Source organism: Sus scrofa, chromosome 17 (genome assembly GCF_000003025.6).
Source record: "Sus scrofa isolate TJ Tabasco breed Duroc chromosome 17, Sscrofa11.1, whole genome shotgun sequence".
NCBI lineage: Eukaryota > Metazoa > Chordata > Mammalia > Artiodactyla > Suidae > Sus > Sus scrofa.
The window spans coordinates 35,911,973-35,933,883 of record NC_010459.5 but is presented as its reverse complement, the minus strand read 5'-3'; the positions used below and the strand labels follow the sequence as shown (position 1 = coordinate 35,933,883).

Here is a 21,911-nt window from a genome sequence, read left to right as displayed (position 1 = left end):
GCCCAAACCAAGTAGCCCCTGTGAGGGTTTCTCTCAGGGGAAGTGGCTGTTTCTACTCTGTTTCCACCTTATCACCATCAACACTACTTTCTCTCACAACAGTTGCTAATTGTTTTGAAATATCAGGACTCCTTGTTCACAATCCCTGAACCATGTCAACAAAGCAAGTCCAATTCCAGGCCTCTGGTTCCCATGTTGGCCAGTTATCAGAATGGGAATTATACAAATTTTCAAAACAAGATTATATATTTCCAGTTGAAAAATAACATCACTGTCTGTAGAATTTGTGTTGAGGGAATAGTTCTATATTTGCTTACACATACAAAAAATATATCTGGAGAGATAAGCCAGAGCCTAGTAATGACACTGGTTGCCTGTAGGGAAAAGAGCTGGGTGGCTGAGGGCCAGGAGTGTAAGGGAGGCTTTTCATTGTATATCTTATTATTCCTCTTGAGTTTTTAATTCTGTGAATATATCACTTAATTGGAAAAAAATGAAATTAGGGGAGAAAAAAGATGGAAAAATTTTGTGAAATTAACCAAATAATTTCAGGTGTTAAAACTCAGGTGTTTCCTCTTTTCATCTATTCATTTTTACTAATCACCATGAATAATGTTTTGGCTGATGAACTAAGGGCCCTAGCAATAGAACTATTTGTCTCAACTTCATTGTGAAGTTTGATTTAAAAAGCTCCTAGCATGTAAATCAATGAAATTGGAACACACCCTCACACCATGCACAAAAATAAACTCAAAATGGCTTAAAGACTTAAACATTAGACAAGACACCATCAAACTCCTTCAAGAGAACATAGGCAAAACATTCTCTGACATCAACCATACAAATGTTTTCTTAGGTCTCCCAAGGCAACAAAAACAAAAGTGAAAATAAACTAATGGGACTTAAACTGACAAGTTTTTGCACAGCAATGGAAACTGCAAAAGAAAAAAAAAAAAGACAACCTATGGAATGGGAGAAAATAGTTTCAAATGATGCAACTGACAAGGACTTAATCTCTAAAATGTACAAACAACTTATATAATTCAACAGCAAAAAAGCCAACAACCCAACTGAAAAATGGGCAAAAGACCTGAATAAACATTTCTCCAAAGATATGCAGATGGCCAACAAACACATGAAAAAAATGTTCAACATCACTAATTATTTGAGAAACACAAATCAAAACCACTATGAGGTACTACCTCATACCTCTCAGAATGGCCATCATTAACAAGTCAACAAAAAACAAATGCTGGAGAGGGTGTGGAGAAAAGGGTACCCTCCTACACTGTTGGTGGGAATGTAAATTGGTACAACCACTATGGAGAACAGTATGGAGGTAACTCAGAAAACTAAATATAGAACTACCATATGACCCAGCAATTCCACTCCTGGGTATGCATCTGGACAAAACTTTCCTTGAAAAAGACACATGCACCCTTATGTTCATTGCAGCACTATTCACAATAGCCAAGACATGGAAACAACCTAGATGTCCATTAACGGAGAAATGGATAAAGAAAATGTGGTACATATACACAATGGAATATTACTCAACCATAAAAAAGAATGAAATAATGCCATTTGCAGCAACATGGATGGAACCAGAGACTCTCATACTAAATGAAGTCAGAAAGAGAAAGCCAATTACCCTATGATATCACTTATACCTGGAATCTAACATATGGAACAAATGAATCTTTCCACAGAAAAGAAACTCATGGACTTGGAGAACAGACTTGTGGTTGCCAAGGGGGAGGGGGAGGGAGTGGGATGGATGGGAACCTGGGGTTAATGGATGCAAACTATTGCATTTGGAGTGAATAAGCAATGAGAACTATATCTAGTCCCTTGTGATGGAACATGATGGAGGATAATGTGAGAAAAAGAATATATACATGTATGACTGGGTCACTTTGCTGTACAGTAGAAATTGATAGAACACTGTAAACCAACTATAATGGAAAAAATAAAAATAATAATAAAAAAAAAGCTTCTATGAGATCTATCGCAGTGGAATCTTTAACTTTCTAATGTCAATGTAACATACCATGTAGCCTCAGCCACAAGAGCATTCAGAGGAAAGATGTCAAAATAACAGACTAATAGCAAGAGTTCAATCCCTGGCCTAGGTTCAGGCCACATGCCACAGGTGTGGCAAAAAAAAAAAAAAAAATATATATATATATATATATATGTGTGTGTGTGTGTGTGTGTGTGTGTGTATGTGTGTGTGTGTGTTTTTTTATTACAGGCACAATTTATAAACATGAGATAATTTTTTTTTTTTTTTTTTTTTTGTCTTTTTGCCATTTCTTGGGCCGCTCTCGCTGCATATGGAGGTTCCCAGGCTAGGGGTCCAATCAGAGCTGTAGCTGCCAGCCTACGCCAGAGCCACAGCAATGTGGGATCTGAGCCGCGTCTGCGACCCACACCACAGCTCACGGCAACACCCCGGATCGTCAACCCACTGAGCAAGGGCAGGGATCGAACCCGCAACCTCATGGTTCCTAGTCAGATTCGTTAACCACTGCGCCACGACGGGAACTCCGAGATCACTTTTTTGTAAGCCAAACTATTGTGTGAACTGTCTGAATATTTTCAAACTATCTCTTAAAAGTACATACAAGAACCACAGCATCTCAAACTAGCACAAATTATTTGAGGGCTGCAGAGCAATCAATATCAAAACACTGAAATACAATTCTTGACAAGTAACACTCTCTTAAAACAGTAACTCCATTTCTTGGAATTATTTTAAGGCCATCATTGAATAACTGAATACATGTGTAAGATATAAGTATATACTTAGGTTTATCTCAGCAATATCTCTAAACCACTTTAATACTCACTGATGAGGGATTGGTTAGATTATGACACAGCTCTATAATGGGAAATGAAGCAGTCATCAAGAATGGCAATAGGGAGTTCCTGTCATGACTCAGCAGTAACGAATCCGACTACTATCCATGAGGGTATGGGTCAGACCCCTGGCCTCACTCAGTGGGTTAAGGATCCAGCATTACTGTGAGCTGTGGTGTAGGTCACAGACTCGGCTTGGATCTGGTGTTGCTGTGGCTGTGGTGTAGGCCAGCAGCTGCAGCTCTGATTTGACCCCTAGCCTGGGAACTTCCATATGTTGAAGACAAGAAAGAAAGAAAGAAAGAGAGAGAGAGAGAGAGAGAGAGAGAGAGAGAGAGAGAGAGACAGGGAGGGAGGGAGGGAGGGAGAGAGGAAGGAAGGGAGAGAGAGAGAAAAGAAAGAAAGAAAAAGAAAGGCGATAAACTGCTAGGCATTTACTTATGGGAAAATGCTCATGACATTTCGTTGAGTGAAAAAAAAGCAGGCTGCCAAAGAGAACAGTTACTATGATGCAATTTATGTTTATATGTGTACATGTACATGTGCAGAGAAAAGGAGGAGAAATATGAAGGAGACAGTGTAAAGTCATGGTTAAAATCATGAACTTTAGTATTCAGCGGGTCAGGATTTTAATTTCTGCTGTGCCACTTAGCTAGAGAATCTTGAAAAAGGCGAGTGATATTGATCTCTGGGGGTGAGCTTGCAAGTGACTATGTTTTGTTTTCTTTGGCCTTTTTTTTTTTTTGTCTTTTGTCTTTTTGGTGGTGTTGTTGTTGCTATTTCTTGGGCCGCTCCCGAGGCATATGGAGGTTCCCAGGCCAGGGGTTGAATCGGAGCTGTAGCCACCGGCCTACGCCAGAGCCACAGCAACGCGGGATCCGAGTCGCGTCTGCAACCTACACCACAGCTCATGGCAACGCCGGATCGTTAACCCACTGAGCAAACTCAGGGACCAAACCCGCAACCTCATGGTTCCTAGTTGGATTCGTTAACCACTGCGCCACGACGGGAACTCCTGTTTTCTTTGGCCTTCTTGATGGGTGCAATTATTTTTTTCTTATAACCAAGCAGTGAGGATGGTCATAAAGCTATTTTTTTCTTTGGGGAAAAATGTCTAGTACCTTGGTTTCAGCTTACGTATCTTAGGAAGACAGGCTACTTATCTAGAAAGAAATGTAGAAAGGTCACAGGAAAGAAACATGAACAAATAAATGCCTACCCTTAATTCAGATTGGCGCCATGCACTCTCTGTCATTTGATGACCCCAACAGGCAAACAAAGAAAGCATTTATCTAGGGAAAAAAGAGGCAAAGAAATCCTATTTTGTGAAACATTCATAAAAAATATATTCAAGTCTCTAGAACACTAATTCAGAATCAACGCACGTCTGGGGTGTTGTCATATTCAATAGTCACAACTCACAGTATAGTAAGAGTTTAATGTGTATTCCTCTTCTAATTTTCAAAACCACCTTATGGGGAATAGGTATGAGCCCTATTTTTTTTTTTTTCTTTTTTTTAGGACCACACCTGTAGCATATGGGTTCCTGGGTCAGAGGTCAAATCAGAGCCGCAGCTGCCGGTCTATGCCACGGTCACAGTAACACAGGAGCTGAGTTGCATCTGTGACCTATACTGCTGCTTGTGGCAACACCAGATCCTTAACCCATTCAGCAAGGCCAAGGATTGAACCCATATCCTCACAGACACAGATTCTTAACCTGCTGAGCCACAACGGTAACTCCTAAAAATCCTATTTTAAACTTATTTTAAACACACACACACACACACATATACACATGTATATCAATATAAGTATAGATTAAAACAATTCAAGTTGCACGTGTGAGTACCCAGTAAATAAGTAAAATCTTCCCGCTACCCCTGGGGAGACACCTGAAACACCTACAAGCATTAATATATCTATATTGCTTCTCCACTTTATTTTTTAATTCAAGCATAAGTATAGTGTCTACCATTCTCCATCTTACTTTACAGATCTTGGAAACAACCCCACCCTCCATCCCCACTCTTTAAGTAGCTGCCTAGATGCCATGGTACAGTTGTCTTACAATGTATTTGATTAGTCTCCTGCTGAGGGACCCTCTGATAGTTACTGGTCTTTGCTAGTGCAAATAATGCTGCAATGAATATCTCGAACACCTACCTTTAGGTACACATGGGGGTTAGTAGTTAAGAGCTATTCCTAGAGGTGTCAACACTATGCATGTTCCTTTTTGACAGAGGGCACTGTCTTACCCACTTCCCAGGCTGTACCATTTATCTGCCCACCAACACTGCCCACATGACCCTAATATTCCGAGCTCACACACTGACCCACCACTAAGCTATGAAGCTGGAAGAGCCTCTGTGCCAGGAACTTCTTGCTCCATGTACTGTTCCGGAGAGAAATGAAACTGTTTCTCTCCTAAAAATTTACACTCTGATGTCAGACACTTAATCGAAATACAACATTTGGCCCTTGACCAGGGTCCCTTTTTGGATCTTGATGAAAACAAACTAATGTTGGATTTCCCATCATGGTGCAGTGGAAACGAATCCGACTAGGAACCATGAGGTTGCGGGTTTGATCCCTGGCCTCGCTCAGTGGGTTAAGGATCCAGCATTGCCGTGAGCTGTGGTGTAGGTCGCAGATGCAGCTTGGATCTGGCACTGCTGTGGCTGCGGCGTAGGACGGCAGCAACAGCTTCGAATGGACCCCTAGCCAGGGAACCTCCATATGCCGTGGGTGCGGCTCTAAAAAGACCAAAAAAAAAAAAAAAAAAAAAAGACAAAAATATAAGTAAAACAAACTGTTAAAAATGTAGGAGATGATCAATGAAATTTGAACATGGGACATGAGATGATGTTAAGGAATTATTGTTACTTTCTCAGGTGTGAAAATGGTATTTTTAAACTAAGATTCTTAAACACACGAAAGCATTTTCAGATAAAGTTATATGCTGTCTGAGACCAAAATAATCAGGGGTGAGGTGGGGTTGGGTGGATAGGAGGTTACAGGTGAAACAGAATTGCCATATGCTGATAAATGCTGGAGCTGGGTAAAGGGTTCATGGTTCATTATACTGTTCTATTTTTATGCATGCTTCAGAGTTTCCAAAATGGAAAGAAAAAAAAAAATGCCCTCTGACCAATTGCTTTTCTTTTCTTTCTTTCTTTTAAAACTTTTAAGAAAATTTTCATTGTGGTTTTAAAAAAACCCCACATAATATAAAATGTACCTTAACTATTTTTTAAGCATACAGTAACCATCTTACGTGTATACATTATTGTGTAACAGGTCTCTAGAACTTTTCATCTTGCCAAACTGAAGCTCTCTATACCTATCAAACAGTGGCTCCCCATTTCCCCATTTCCCCTGCCCCTGGAAACCACCATCCTACCTCAAGGTTCACTCATGTTGTAGCACGTAACAAGATCTCCTTTTATGAGGCTAAATAACATCCCACTGTATGTATAGACCACATCTTTTTTTTTTTTTTTGCTTTTTAGGGCGGCACTCACGGCATATGGAGATTCCCAGGCTAGGGGTCTAATTGGAGCTACAGTTGCCAGCCTACACCAGAGCCACAGCAATGCTTAACCCACTAAGTGAGACCAGAGATTGAACCCACAACCTCATGGTTCCTAGTCGGATTTGTTTCCGCTGCACCACAACGGGAACTCCAAGACCACATTTTCTTTATCCATGGATCTGTCCATGGACATTTGGGCTACTTCCATCTCTTGGCTATTGTGAGGTATGCTGTAGTGACCAGGGGTGTGCTCAGTGACTTGTCCTTTTAATCAAGACTGCTATGCAGCTGGGTAAAAAGCCACAGAAAATTCCACTTTTTTTTTTTTTCCATCTTTTTGCCATTTTCTTGGGCCGCTCCTGAGGCATATGGAGGTTCCCAGGCTAGGGGTCAAATCGGAGCCAAAAGCCGCAGCAAGGTGGGATCCAAGCTGCATCTGCAACCTACACCCACAGCTCACAGCAACGCTGGATCCTTAACCCACTGAGCAAGGCCAGGGATTGAACCCACAACAACCTCATGGTTCCTCGTCGGATTTGTTAACCACTGAGCCACGACAGGAACTCCAAATTCTACATTTTAAAAGAGGCAGGTGGCCTGGATAACGAAAAAGAGATCAGACACACCTGGGAGGGAAACCCAGTCCAACCATTCCCAACTCTGAGACTCCATTGGAGTTCCTTCACCTCGCTGAACCTATATCCCCCTCTGTAAAAGGAACCAGCTCCTGGGGGCTGTGTGAGGATGCGAGCAGGACAGGCATTACAATGCCTGGCTCACAGGAGGTGCTGACCCAATTTACAGGAGAAAAAACCTGAGACTGGGAGAGAGAAGTAACATGGGACACTGAGTTAATCAGTGGCAAAGTAAGCAGAAACCAGGTCTACCTGGCTCCAAAGTTCATGGCTTTTTTCCGCACCAGCATGTCCTAAATGTCCGTCACACAACTGTCTCTTCACAATTTTTGCCATTTCCTTATACCACTTGTACTATTATTTGAAATTTGTGTTTTTTCATTTGTTTGTTTTTTGTCTTTTTGCCTTTTCTAGGGCCGCTCCTGCAGCATAGGGAGGTTCCCAGGCTAGGGGTCTAATCGGAGCTGTAGCCACCGCTCTACGCCAAAGCCACAGCCACGCAGGATCCAGCCGAGTCTGTGACCTACATCACAGCTCACGGCAACGCCAGATCCTTATCCCACTGAGCAAGGCCAGGGATCGAACCTGCAAGCTCACGGTTCCCAGTTGGATTCGTTAACCACTGAGCCACGATGGGAACTCCTGTTTTTTAATGAGACAATATTTATTTATTCACAGAGTTCACACGAAACATTGGTTCCTGGTGTGAGAGAACATTGTCTTCCCAAGCCACCCAGGACTGATGGAGACACCTGGTCTTGCTGGTACACCATGTGAAATCCATTGTTTCTTCGACTGCCATGGAAGAAGAGAATAAGAACATAGGGATATTACAATCCTCCTTTATTCTTTGACTCATAGTGATACCCACTGTTCAGAAGCCATGTCTTTTCCAAAAGCAAGAGGTCTAGGAAACAGTCTTCTGTGCGCCCAGAGGGAAATGAGAATTGTGGAGTGCCTGCTGCAATCTCTTTCTTTCCATCAAATAATCCGGCATTCTCCCTGTCACAGAGAGAATTGGCTCATTCTCCCATAGCTAAGGTTTTTGCTTTCAATCTACTTTAACCAAATTTAGTTTTATTTATTTATTTATTTGCCTTTTTAGGACTGCACCTGCTGCATATGAGATTCGTAGCAATAGCTGCTGGCCTACTCCACAGCCACAGTAATGCCAGATCTGAGCTGCACCTGCGACCTACAGCATGGCTCACGGCAATGTTGGCTCACGGCAATGCCGGTTCCTTAACCCACTGAACAAGGCCAGGGATGGAACCTGCGACTTTATGGTTACTAGTGGGGTTTACTACCAATGAGCCACAATGGGAACTCCCACAATTTATTTTTTAGAAGAAACTTTATATCACTGCCATAAATGGAAAACCAGTATCACTTGCAAACAAAAGACAACTGTGAAAATCAGTATAAGGACACACAACAATGTTACTATGTTCTAACTAGATACTGTAGCTTACCTAAGGCCCAAGGGTGGGAGCTCTCTTTGGTGGTTAGAAAGCAAGTATTAAAGACTGAAGGGGGAGTTCCCGTCATGGCGCAGTGGTTAACGAATCCGACTAGGAACCATGAGGTTGCGGGTTCGGTCCCTGCCCTCGCTCAGCGGGTTAACGATTCGGCGTTGCCGTGACCTGTGGTATAGGTTGCAGACGCGGCTCGGATCCTGCATTGCTGTGGCCCTGGTGTAGGCCGGTGGCTACAGCTCTGATTCGACCCCTAGCCTGGGAATCTCCATATGCTGCGGGAGAAGCCCTGGAAAAGGCAAAAAGACAAAAAAAAAAGAAAAGAAAAAGAGAGAAAGAAACACTGAAAGGAGTTCCTGTTTTGGCACAAAGCGGAAATGAATCTGACTAGTATCCATGAGGATGAGGGTTCAATCCCTGACCTCACTCAGTGGGTTAAAGATTCAGCGTTGCCATTGAGCTGTGGTGTAGGTCCCACATTGCTGTGGCTGTGGTGTAGGCCGGCAGCTGTAGCTCTGACTAGACCTCTTTCATATGCTGCGAATGCAGCCCTAAAAAGAAAAAAAAAAAAAAAAAAAGACTGGAACCTAATATCCTTAGAAGAACCAAAACAGTTTCAAAGAAATTAACTCTCGAAGTGTCATTCAGCATAATTTAGGATGCCCTGTTTGAGTGTCACCTAAAATCTTCTCTTCCACCTGGATTAGCTCCAGAATCTAACCCCATCCAGATGACCCCAAATCAGGGTCCCATTTTATCAAGAACACATGCCACCTTTGTGGTAAATAGTTCCCAAAGATGATCAGGCAAAATTTCCTATAAATCACAGGATTTGTTTTAGTAATACAATGAGTTAAATATATTTTTCAAATCCCCCTCTACCAGAACTATCATGGTTCACTGTTCAATTCCATAATGATACGTGTGCTCTCACAGCTCCTCCAGTGTGCAGAACTGATAATGTATATACAATATTTCTGGTTAGTGTCACCAGCCAACAGTCTGTTCAGAGACTGAAGGGTTTAAATGTTAAAGGCTCTTCTTCTGGTTCCTACTCACAAAGAGTTCTGTATCACGGGAAAACAGGAGTTCCCATGTAGCTCAGAAGTTTAAGGACCTGACATTGTCATTGCAGGGGCTCAGGTTGCTGCTATGTCGAAGGTTTGATTTCTGCCCCAGTAATTTCTGCATGCCATGAGTGTGGCCAAAAATTATTATCATTATTATTTGCTTTTTAGGGCCACACCTGTGGCGTATGCAGGTTCCCAGTCTAGGGGTCAAATCGGAGCTGTAGCTGCTGGCCTACACCACAGCCACAGCAACAAAGGATCTGCGCCTTGTCTCTGACCTATAACACAGCTCATGGCAATGCTGGATCCTTAACCCACTGAACAAGGCCAGGGACCGAATCTGCATCCTCATGGATACTAGTCAGATTCGTTAACTGCTGATCCATGATGGAAACTCCCAAAAATTATTTTAAAAAGTAGAAAAATTTGGAGTTCCCATTGTGGCTCAGTGGGTTAAGAGCCTGACATAGTGTCTGTGAGGATACAGGTTTGATCCCTGGCCTCGCTCAGTGGGTTATGGATCCATTGGTTGCTATAAGCTGTGGTGATGTCACAGATTCAGCCTGGATCCCACTTTGCTGTGGCTACGGCAAAGCTGACAGCTGCAACTTCAATTCAACCCCTAGCCTGGGAACTTTCATGTGCTGTAGGTGCAGCCATAAAAAGGAAAAAACAAAAACAAAAATAAAAAAACAAAGGAAAACAAATTAAAGAAAAGCAGCAAAGAAGGCTGACAAAAACTCTTAAAAGATACTTTATGGTATGTGAATTATATCTCAATAAAGTTCCTTTTTTTTTTTTAAAGACACTCTTTGAAGATCCTAATCAATTTTTTCTTTTTTAAGCAAGAAATAGATTTATTAAGATAGGACGCTTGTGGGAGTTCCCATCTTGGTGCAGCAGAAACGAATCTGACTAGGAACCATGAGGTTGCGGGCTGGATCCCTGGGGTTAAGGATCCAGCGTTGCCGTGAGCTGTGGTGTAGGTTGCAGACGAGGCTCAGATCCCACGTTGCTGTGACTCTGGCGTAAGCCGGCGGCAACAGCTCTGATTAGATCCCTAGCCTGGGAACCTCCATGTGCTATGCGTGTGGCCCTAAAAAGCAAAAAAATAAAAAATAAGATAGGATGCTTGTGAGAGATGCAAGTGGGCAGGCAAGGAGGCTCTGCCCCCTAAGCAAATTTTAAGAAGGAAAATGTACAGTTCTCCTTCTGAACTTTTTTTTTTTTTTTTGGCTGTGCCCACGGCAGGCAGAGGTTCCTGGGCCAGGGATTAAACCCAAGCACAGCAGCAACAATGCCGGATCCTTCACTGGCTGAGCCACCAGGGAACTCCTGAACATTTTAAAGTTCTCAGTTTCCCCGAACTAATTTATTTAGTTTTGTTCTCTTATGAGGCTGACAGAGAAGCAAAGACGTTCACTACAGCACTACATGTGATTAAAAGAAGTCAGAAACAACTTCAATGCCCAACACTAGGGAAAGTTCACCCCCTCATAATTACTAAACATGAAAACATGGGGAAATGATTATAAAATATGAAGCAAACATTTCCAAATGCAGAATGGGAGATGCACTTTGAGTGCATCTAAAAAGATGTCTGCAAGTGGACAAAATGCAACTGAGCTAGGTAACCATTTTCAAGGAAAATCCCTTCCCACCAAACTATAATAACATCTGCCTTTACAACCTCATTTAGACACTACCCTTTTAAAAACGCTATCTAAGGAGGCGGACTTTATAATTAAAATTTTTTAAAAATGAAAGGATCTAGTTTCAAGAAATAATCCGAAATGTAGACAAAAGTGTATATAATGATAATCTTTAAGATGGTCCCTGTAGCAATGTTTACAGCATTTAAATACTGAAACCAGCCTAGTTACCATGATGAAGGAAATAAGAATCGCACATCCATGAGGGAGCATAATTTAGGAATGTATTTTCCTTTGGACAGTGAGATGTTAACAGTAGTTATTTCTTATTTAATCTTTTTAGGACTTTCCTCATTTTTCCTTAATGGAAATTCATTATATTTATAATCAGGAAAAAAAAGTTCTATTAAAAAACTGCCGGTGGAGTTTCCATTGTGGCTCAGCAGTAATGAACCCTACTAGCATCCATGAGGACGCAGGTTCAGTCCCTGGCCGTGCTGAGAGGGTTAAGGAGCCAGCATTGCCATGAGTTGTAGTGTATGTCGCAGATGCAGCTCAGATCTGGAGTTGCTGTGGCTGTGGTGTGGGCTGGCAGCTGAACACCATGTGCCATGGGTGTGGCTCTAAAAAAAAAAGAAAAAAAATTGCTGGCAATTGAAGAAATAAGTAGGGAAAAATACTATCTATTTCTTAGGCTAGAATCTGACCTGCTATTGCAGATGGTGCAAAACCAGTAACTATTTCCATTAAGAACTATCTTCTTGTGGTTACCTTAAGTAACTTGAGCTGACATTTTATCTTACCTGCATGGAATCTTTTATGATTTACCAGCTAGATTTTTTGCTTAGGTTACTGAAATGAGTTATAAAGTAATGATTGCTGCAATCCACTAAGCTGCTGGAGACAGTGCTATGAGCTTTAGTTTCTGCTTAATATATGTCACACACAAAAGCCCCAAATCAAACCCTTCCTGAAATGGCTGAAGGCAATGTTGAGGACCCCAGGGTGAGTAACAGCATGTCTGATCTCAGCTCCCAGTGATCTATTACAATCTGTATTTCATTTGGACCCACTTCCATCTATATACTATGTTCAAATATGACAAAATGCAAGTGCTGCAAATATCTGGCCAAAAATAAATAAATAAAACCACACCCACCATGATTATCACTGGTGCTAATACAAACTATGATTGAAATAAATCAGCATACTAAAGATAGATCTGCCTGTGTGTGAAGAGCTCCATGTCTGCTATCAACGTGACAAAGTGAGGAGACACAGTGTGTCACCATGATTAACTGAGCCTTAAACAAACATTCCGAGGTGCAGCGCAGATGTGTGATGCTGATAAGATGGGTTCATTGTAATGATCTCTGACTGCCAAGAAATACACTTTAAAAGCCCCACCCCAGAAGGTGTGGGGAAAAGCCCAGCATGAAGTCACCAAGGAGAGGAAAACAGCACCCAACTCAAATTGTGTTTCAGGCAGGGCTGGCAGAGCCTTGGAAGACTAGCCCATGTTCTTATTTTGCCTAAACAGAACACGGAAGGCCAGAGAGGCTGAGTTGCTTGCCCCAGGTCACACTGCAAAGGGCAGGATTGCTGTTAGAATTCATGTCTCCATGCAGACTCCACTACCTTTTCACACCAGAATTTCCTGTGATGGCACAGGCCTTGACCAAGAAATCTTTCCAAGACTTTGCAGAGATAAAGAGATGTTGAAAGGAAAATAATGATCCCACACTGCAGACAGGGAAAACTGAGCCTCTACAAAACTGAATCTTCTGCAACCAGCCAGCAGATGGTATAGAGTTTTAGCCAACCTCTCCTCCCTGGTGTAGATACTATCACCAGAATCAAGAAGCAACAGCTCAGGGCTAAATGACTCAGAACACAAGCTCACAGTTCCTATCTGCTTCAGATGTTTCAGGCCTGTGTTAGAGCCAAGAAGGGTGAGAGGCAACCTACCTCACAAATCAGGTATCTGTTTGTTGCCTATCAGTCAAGTAACTGACCCCACAGTTACGTTAGAAATACCTCACAGGTTCTTCCCCTGATTTCGTCAAACATTCTATGAAATCATATTCTTCTTACTTTTTTTTTTTTTGTCTTTTTAGGGCCACACCTGTGACATATGGAAGTTCCCAGTCTAGGGGTCCAATTAGAACTGCAGCTGCTGGCCTACACCACAGCCACAGCAACACCGGATCCTTAACCCACTGAGCAAGGCCAGGGATCAAACCCACATCCTCACGTTCATTAACCACCGAGCCACGACAAAACTCCTCTTTTTCTTTCTTTTTTTTTTTTTTAAGGGCCACAGGTGTGGCATGTGGAAATTCCCAGGCTAGTGGTCAAATCAGAGCTACAGCTGCTGGCCTATGCCACAGTCATAGGAATGCGGGATCCAAACCGTGTCTTCGACCTACACTGCAGCTCTGGGCAACACTGGATCCTTAACCCACTGAGCAAGGCCAGGGATTGAACCCGCAACCTCTCGGTTACTAGGCAGGTCCCTTTCGGCTGAGCTACAATGGGGACTCCTATGAAGTCACTTTCATCAGCATTCAAAATTAGTCACCCAGGAACAGAAGGGAAAGAAAAGACCTTTGACAAGACATCAGGGATGCACTGCCCTCCTAAAAAACAGATGAACGAATGAGTGGTAGAAAGTGCAATGGAGCTGAAGTCAGCAGACCTGGTTAAGCTAGTTGACTTTTCTGTGCCTCTACTTTCCTCTTCTGGAAAATGAAAAACAATACTCATGTTACACGATTGCTGTGAGGACTGAATGAGACAACACGTGTAAAGTGCTGAGACTAGTGCTTGGGTCAATAAATGTTAGCTATTCCTATTACAGGCATACCTGGGAGAGAGTGAAGGATCAGTTCCAGTCCACCACAATACAACGAATTCTTGTAATAAAGCAAGTCACACAATTTTTTTGGTCTCCTGGTGAATATAAAAGTTATGTTTACACTAAACTGTAGTCCATTAAATGTGCAAGAGTATTATGTACAGAAAGAAAGTACATGTGTTTTTTTTTTGTTGTTGTTGTTGTTGTTTTTTTCGCTTTTAGGATTGCACCTGTGGCATACGGGAGTTCCCAGGCTAGAGGTCAAATTCGAGCTGCAGCTACTGGTCTACACCACAGCCACAGCAACATGGGATCCAAGCTGAGTCAGCGACCTACTCCACAGCTCACGGCAATGCCAGATCATTAACCCACTGAGCAGCGCCAGGGATAGAACCTGCGTCCTCACAGATGCTAGTCAGATTCATTTCTGTGGAGCTACAATGCTGAGCCACAAAATCCAGATTCTGCATTTCTAACAAGCTCCTAGGGCACATGGGTGCCCCAGTCATACAGAACACACAACAAGAACCCACCTAACCCAGGACCTATACTGAGTGCTTAATAATACTGACCAAAATGAGAGACCTCTCGGGAGCTCAACGCTTCATCTGTAAACTGGGGATAATATATATTCCACATGATCTCAACTGACTGAACATTAGTAAATGAGAATGCACAGGAGAGAGCATTCTAAATAGCAAACAAAGCTAGACAAGTGGAGGTCACAGGATTATTAGTCTGACTAGTCACAGTGCTGAACTTACAACATGGTGAAGCCTAAATTTACAGGTACAATTGTTAGCCTATACGAAAAGAAGGTTTGAATTCCCTTGTTTGGAAAAGATACTCCATTCAAAGGTCCTCTAGGAATTCTAGCAGAATACAACCACTTCTCAAGGGATTCCCAAATCAAAAGCTCTGCAACTTTAGAAATGTCATTCGATGGCCAAGAAAGAACCACTTTGGCAGGGAGAGTGTGGCCATTTGAGGCACTAAGCTTCACTAGTGAGTCCATTCTGTCTTCCCGAGCTGGCCAGCCTCTTCCAGCCTTCATCAGCCAAGATCTCGAGTCAGAAGAGCAATACTAACAGCATGAGACAGATGGGCACTGCCCTGGAAAGCCCACGCTGCCACTCCACAAGCTGGTAAAGAACCACATTTTGAGAACAGCAGGGCTCACAGATATCCAAGGTGGAAGCTTCGAGGAGATGCACCTAGCTGTCTTCCTGCAGGATAAGCTGGGATGTCCTTCCAGAGACCACAAGGTGTTTATACCTTGTGCCTCTCCTCTAAGGGTTCAGAGGAACCATAGCTAATTTTTCCTCCCAGGGCACCTAACCAAAAAGATCTCTCATCGTTTTAGAGGCAGATGGCACCACCAACATCTACTTAATTGCTGAGGCCAAAAACCCAGGAGTCATCTCTGATTCCTTTAGCTCTTCCTCTCAACCACCAATCTGTCAGTTTCACCTCCAGGACCCTAATTCGACCTCTTGTACCATCCCCACTCTGATCACTCTAGAAAGCTACCGTCACCTCTTGCCTGGCCTCCGACTGCCATTCTTTTTTTTTTTTTTAAGGCCGCACCTGCACCATATCGAAGTTCCTGGGCTAGGGGTTGAATTGGAGCTGCAGCTGCCAGCCTACACCACAGCCACAGCCGATTTGAGCTGCATCTGGGACCTATGCCACAGCTTGTGGCAATGCTGGATCTTCAACCCCCTGAGCGAAGCCAGCGATCTAATCTGCATCCTCATGGATACTAGTTGGGTTCTTAACCTGTCAAGCCACAACGGCAACTCCCCTAGCTGCCATTCTTACACCCCTTAAAATTCATTTGCCACAGAGAGGCCAAAGTGATTGTTTTTAAAACAAAAAAACAGATCATGTGTTTCCCGTTCTTAAAGCCTTCAATGCCTTCCCATTGCTTTTAGGATAAAACCCCAACTCCTTCCTCTAGCCTACAGGACTTAGGTGACCTGAGGCCTCACCCGCAGCCTCCACACGCACCCCCCCCCACATTCTCCCCTCTCCCCACCCCAGCCTACCTGCTCCAGCCACTCTAAGCCTTCTTTCTGTTCCCAGAACTCACCAAGCTTATTCCCACCTCAGACCCTTTATCCTTGCAGTTCCTTCTGCTACATTTTCAAAATGTTGGCCCCTTTCTGGCAGCAAAATGTCACCACCTTAGAGTGGTCTTCTCTGACCACCCAATCAAAGTGGCAGGCCCCCCCCCCCCGCCGTGGAGAAGATACTTTGCATGACATCACTCTTTTATTACTTTCACAGCACTCACTTCCATTCGAATGATCTCGTTCATTTATTGGTTTCTTTTTCTGCTGCTACCACTAGAATGGAAGTTGCATGAGAGCAAGGACACCACCTACCTCTCTACTATCACGTCCTTAGGACAGAACTGGGCCTGACACACAGCGGTGTTCCGTAAATGTTGGGTGCCTGAAACTGAGGCAATTGGAGCAAGAGCACTGAACTTGGGAATCAGAAGGTGTGGATGCCAGGGTGAAATGGGTCACTTACCAGCAGCCTGGCTTCTGGACCTCAGGTTCCTCGACTGTAAAATAGAAATCTCAATCTGCACCTTCCCTTCCTCACGGGGTTACTGATAGACCAAAGCAGTGAAGCAGTGAATGCTTAATCATTTTTGCAAACTATTAGGCACCATAAAGAGAGCACTGTATTATTAACCAGCACAAGAGAAGGCTCTTTCTCAGGGACCCATAAATCAGTGGATGAAAGGGCTTAGAGAGCAAGCCGAGGCTTAGCCTAGGCACCCAAAAGAAGCATAAGGACACGAGCAATATGAATCCACAGCTTTACTCTGAGGAGGGGCAAACACAAGATATAAATTCATTTAAAGACGTCAAATTCATTTTAAATGTCAGCAATATGCAAAGTAAGCTCTGAGGTCCTTAAAGAATGTAGAGTTGGGATTGCGCCATTGCACTTGGCATAAAGAGATTTAGTAAACATTGACTGAATTGGGATGCAGGCTACTAAACCTGGCATCTTTCTTTGCAACCCATTCTGGCATGGAATTGCAGGTTCCTGGGGCAACCCTGTAATAATGACATTTTTTTAGGCCTCACCCACAGTATGCAGAAGTTCTGGGGCCAGGGATGGAACCCAAGCCACAGCAGTGAAAAAGCCAAATCCTTAACCTACTGTGCCACCTGACATTTATATAATACTATGACAGTGACTGTTTCATGCATGCAATGACTTTGTAAGGTTGACCGACCTGGTATCATCAGCACATGCTTTAATTTATTCATTCACCAACCATAAATAGAATATAAAGAACAATATCAGTGCTATGTTAAGCCCAAATAACAATAGCTAATGTTTACCAAACACACCAGGCACTTTACATGTATCAGGCACCAATAAATCCTCACAACAGTGATATATGGTGGATACAATTATCATCCCCCTTTTACAGATGATGAAACTGTAGCACAAAGAGGTAAAGTATACTGCTCAGCAGCACATAACTTGGAAGTGGCAGAGCCAAGTTTTGAATCCAGGCAGCCTGATTCCATGCTTAAAACACTAGCCCACAATTGGAATTGCATGGTACCACTGAAAGGGCCTACAAAATACTCCTCCCACTTGAAAGAGGAGGGAACTAGAGGAGAGAGAAGCCTCTTTTAAACATTCCAGCTCTTTTTTGAAGTCCACACTATGGATGGTATCTATTTAAATGAAGCTTTATGTAAGATCTTGTTTCCTTGCCAGTGGAGGAAAAGCCTCTAACCATAGCAGTCAGAAGCAACAAAAGAATACCCTTGTGGCTTTGTAACAGCTACAGCTGAGAAATCAGAGACATCCTGGTGAGGGGGAGAAAATACAGGATTTACCTGGAAACATGTTCAGCTCCACCATTTAATATGTATAAGATTTTTAGGCAAGTCATTCACTTTTCTTAGCCTCAGTTTTCTTATCTTCAAAATAGGGATGACATCACCACCTACCTGGCAAAGTCTATGTGAAGATTAAGTGAGATAATACACCTGAAAAGTACTTCTTAATCATATATAGTTCATTCTCAATACTTGTGGGGGAATGGTTGCAGGAACCCCCATGCATACCAAATCCACAGATGCTCAAGTCCCTTATATATAAAGGTGAAGTAGGTGTATCTTCATTGAAAAAACCCATGTATCCCGTAGACTGATGCGGTTCAAACCCAGGCTAAGGGCCAATCACACCTGTAAATAGCTATTACTGTTTCAAGCACTTCTCAAAAGACATGAAGATAACTTTTTTTTCTTCCTTCCTTTCTTTTTTCTTTCCTTCGTCTTTTTAGGGCCACGCCCAAGGCATATGGAGGTTCCCAGGCTAAGGGTCCACTTGGAGCTGCAGCTACTGGCCTACGCCACAGCTCGAGGCAATGTCAGATCCTTAACCCACTGAGCGAGGCCAGGGATTGAACATGCATCCTCATGGATACTAGTCAGATTCGTTTCACCGAGCCACGATGGGAACTCCCCAAAGATAACTTTTTCTTTTGTAAGAGTCAAAAAGGTATAAGTAGAAAATAAAACCATAACCCCAGGAATCTACAAGGACTTGGTCCCCCACCAGGGCTACTTGGTCCACACCACCTCTCTTGCTCTGAGCAGAATGGAGAAGTAAAGCTGAGAGTGGAGGGATGTCAAACGGTAAGAAGTGGGGGGCGGATATCCACATGAGCTGGTGCACTACACACCTAAAGCCTACCTGTCTCAAAGTCATGGCCTCCAGGAAGCCTTGCCCAAACCACCCCACATGCCTCAGAACAGCTTGCTGAGCACTTACTATGCCAAGCTACCTGATATACCTGTCTCAATGGACTCTCACAGTGGTTCATTAATGCATTTTACAAATAAAGAAAAGGCTCACAGAGATTAATGTGCCCAAGGCCACAAAGTTACTCAGTGGAGATGCAGAGTCACAAATCCAGACACTCAGACTTCAAGCTGGACTCTTGGCCCCCAAGCCAGGGTGCCCTAAGAATTCTCATCTTAACCACTCTGAGCCGCAACTGTTAGGACCTCATTGGACAAACAGGTCAACTGAGACCAAGATGGGAAGGTACTTGCCCAAGGTCACAGGTGAGCCAGGGGCAGCGCCTAGGTTCTGACCCCAGGCTTTCGCTTGCCCGCCTCCCTCTAGAGCTGGGTCCGTGACCTCGACCCCTCGCGGCCGGGTTTGGGGTCAGGCAGCACACCTCCGCCCGGAGGAGGAGGGGCGAGACCGCCCGCACTGCCAGAAGATGCCCGGGAGGCAGGGCTGAGGATGCTCCCGTTCCCGGAGCAGCATAGTCGGTGTTGCTGCCCCGCGGTACTCCCGGAAGATCCCAGGCGGCGGAAGGATTGGCCCTGCCCGGCAGTTGATCGAACATCTCCCCTGACTCACCTGCGGCCCGAGCCGAAAGCGGGCAGCGGCGGCGGCTGCGGCGGCGGCAGTAGTGGCGGCGGCGGCGGCGGGGGCGGTGGCGAACCGTGAGGCTCAGCCATTCCCCGCTGCCCCGGATGGGGAGAGACGGCGGCCGCTCACTTCCTTAGCAACCCGGCAAGGCGACCCACTTCCTTAGCAACCAGTGTCAATTTCAATAACTTTATTGGGACACGAGTGGCGGACATGGAAAGCTTGTCTGGCGAGGTGGGGCGGGGCGAGACAGGGAGAGGAGGGCTGGGGCGGCAAGGTACCGGCTCTTTGTAGGTACCTTGTCTCAACATCCTTGAGACTTTTCACGCATTTAAAGGGTGTGAGAGGGCGCGACATGGCCTAACTCTACTTGCTAGTATCTCGTGCCTCAGTTTGCCCATCTGTAAAATGGAACGCAATGGCTTGATCTCTCCATTTGACCTTTCCTAAAGCGCTTTCGCATCCATTATCTGCCTTGCATCTCAAACGGCTACTGAGATAGTTCATATTTAGGGTCTGGCCGGTCACTCAAGCCAAAAATTTAGGAATCATTCTTATCTCTTCCTTATCCTTCACTCTCCCCCACATCCAGTCACCACGTCCCTTAGTGTACCTCTCAAATATTTCTGCCTCCACCGTTCTCCATCTCAGTGCCACCCCACCAGGCCAGGTGGAGTTCTTCCTGTGTCTAGTGTGCCTGCCATATCTGATCTCTTCTTCTACTTTTTTGTCTAGTCCTGACCTGACAATTATTTTCCACAAGGTGGCCAAGGTGATTTTTTTTTGGGGGGGGTGTCTTTTTAGGGCCACACCTGCAGCTTATGGAAGTTCCCAGGCTAAGGGGTCGAATCAGAGCTGCAGCTGCCAGCCTACCCACAGTCACTGCAATGCCAGATCTGAGCTGCATCTGCAACCTACACCACAGCTCACGGCAACACTGGATCCTTAATCCTCTGAGTGAGGCCAGGAATCAAACCCAAATCCTCATGGATACTAGTCCTATAATTAATCTGCTGAGCCACAGTGGGAGTTGCCCAACTCCCCAAGTGATCATTTTAAAACATGAAGGAGTTCTCATCGTGGCGCAGTGGTTAACGAATCCCACTAGGAACCATGAGTTTTCGGGTTCCATCCCTGGCCTCGATCAGTGGGTTAAAGATCCAGCGTTGCTGTGAGCTGTGGTGTAGGTTGCAGACGCAGAGGATCTGCGTTGCTGTGGCTCTGGTGTAGGCTGGCAGCTACAGCTCCGATTAGACCCCTAGCCTGGGAACCTCCATATGCTGTGGGTGGGGCCCTAGAAAAGACAATAACAATAATAATAAAAACAAACATGAAACACAGCATGGCACATTCCACTTAACATCATTCATGTACTCCCACTGCTTTTAAAATCGATACAACTCTGTTCCAGCTAGAATGGCCTGGAAGGCCAGTTCCATATTCCTTTTCTGCAGGAACTCAACCTGCTGTTACACACTCTGTAGAAGCTCCTGAGAGCAGGGTCCCTTCATTCACTGTTTTGTTTTGTTTTTTGCTTTTTAGGGCTGCACCTGCCACATATGGAGGTTCCCAGGCTAGGGGTCAAATTGGAACTGTAGCTCCTGGCTTATACCACAGCAATGCAGGATCCAAGCCTCATATTCGACTTACACCACAGCTCACGGCAACGCCGGATCCTTAACGCACTGAGCAAGGCCAGGATCGAACCTGGGTCCTCATGGATGCTAGTCAGATTCGTTAACCACTGAGCCACAACAGGAACTCCTTCATTCACTGTTATATCTGTTTTGCCTAAAACCATGCCTGCTTGGTCCATAGTAGTAAATATACATTGAATATTGAATGAAAGAATGAATGTCTGGGATACTCTTCCGCACCCCATACCCTAGCGTGGGAGGTATTGCTACTTACTTCCCCTGCATTTTTTTCCTGGCTCCTTAACACACAACTGGACTATATTCTCCAGCCTTCTCCATGGCTCAGACCAAGTTCTGGCCAACTGAATATGAGAGGTACCATTCTCAGGCCTGGCTGGTAGAAACCTCCCATCCAATTGTTCATCCTTTCTCTACTTTAATGTGAAGGAATTTAATGGGCACAAACTGGCCCAACACTGTAAATCAAGTACACTTTCATAAAAAAATACAGTAAAATAAATAAGCTACAAGGATAGCTTAGAGCATCATGAATATAGTTAATAGTCTAATAATAACTATAAATGGAATATAACACAAATTTTTTTTTTTTGTCTTTTCGCCATTTTCTTGGGCCACTCCCACAGCATATGGAGGTTCCTAGGCTAGGGGTCGAATCGGAGCTGTAGCCACTGGCCTACACCAGAGCCACAGCAACGCGGGATCCGAGCCGCGTCTGCAACCTAAACCACAGTTCACGG

General features: G+C 44.1%; 1 protein-coding gene across 2 annotated transcripts in view; it reads right to left on the bottom strand.

Annotated features, from left to right (window-relative positions):
* KIF3B (kinesin family member 3B) overlaps positions 1-19,670 on the bottom strand; it is a 48,119-nt gene extending 28,449 nt beyond the window's left edge. Inside the window, exons 1-2 of one of the 2 annotated variants that reach the window (XM_021077423.1) lie at positions 19,505-19,649; positions 4,082-4,154 (exon numbers count right to left, since the gene is read on the bottom strand). The gene's annotated coding sequence lies outside the window, so the exon portion shown is untranslated. Of the gene's footprint in view, positions 1-4,081; positions 4,155-19,504 lie in introns of both variants that reach the window. The other variant, XM_021077424.1, reaches the window with a different exon arrangement.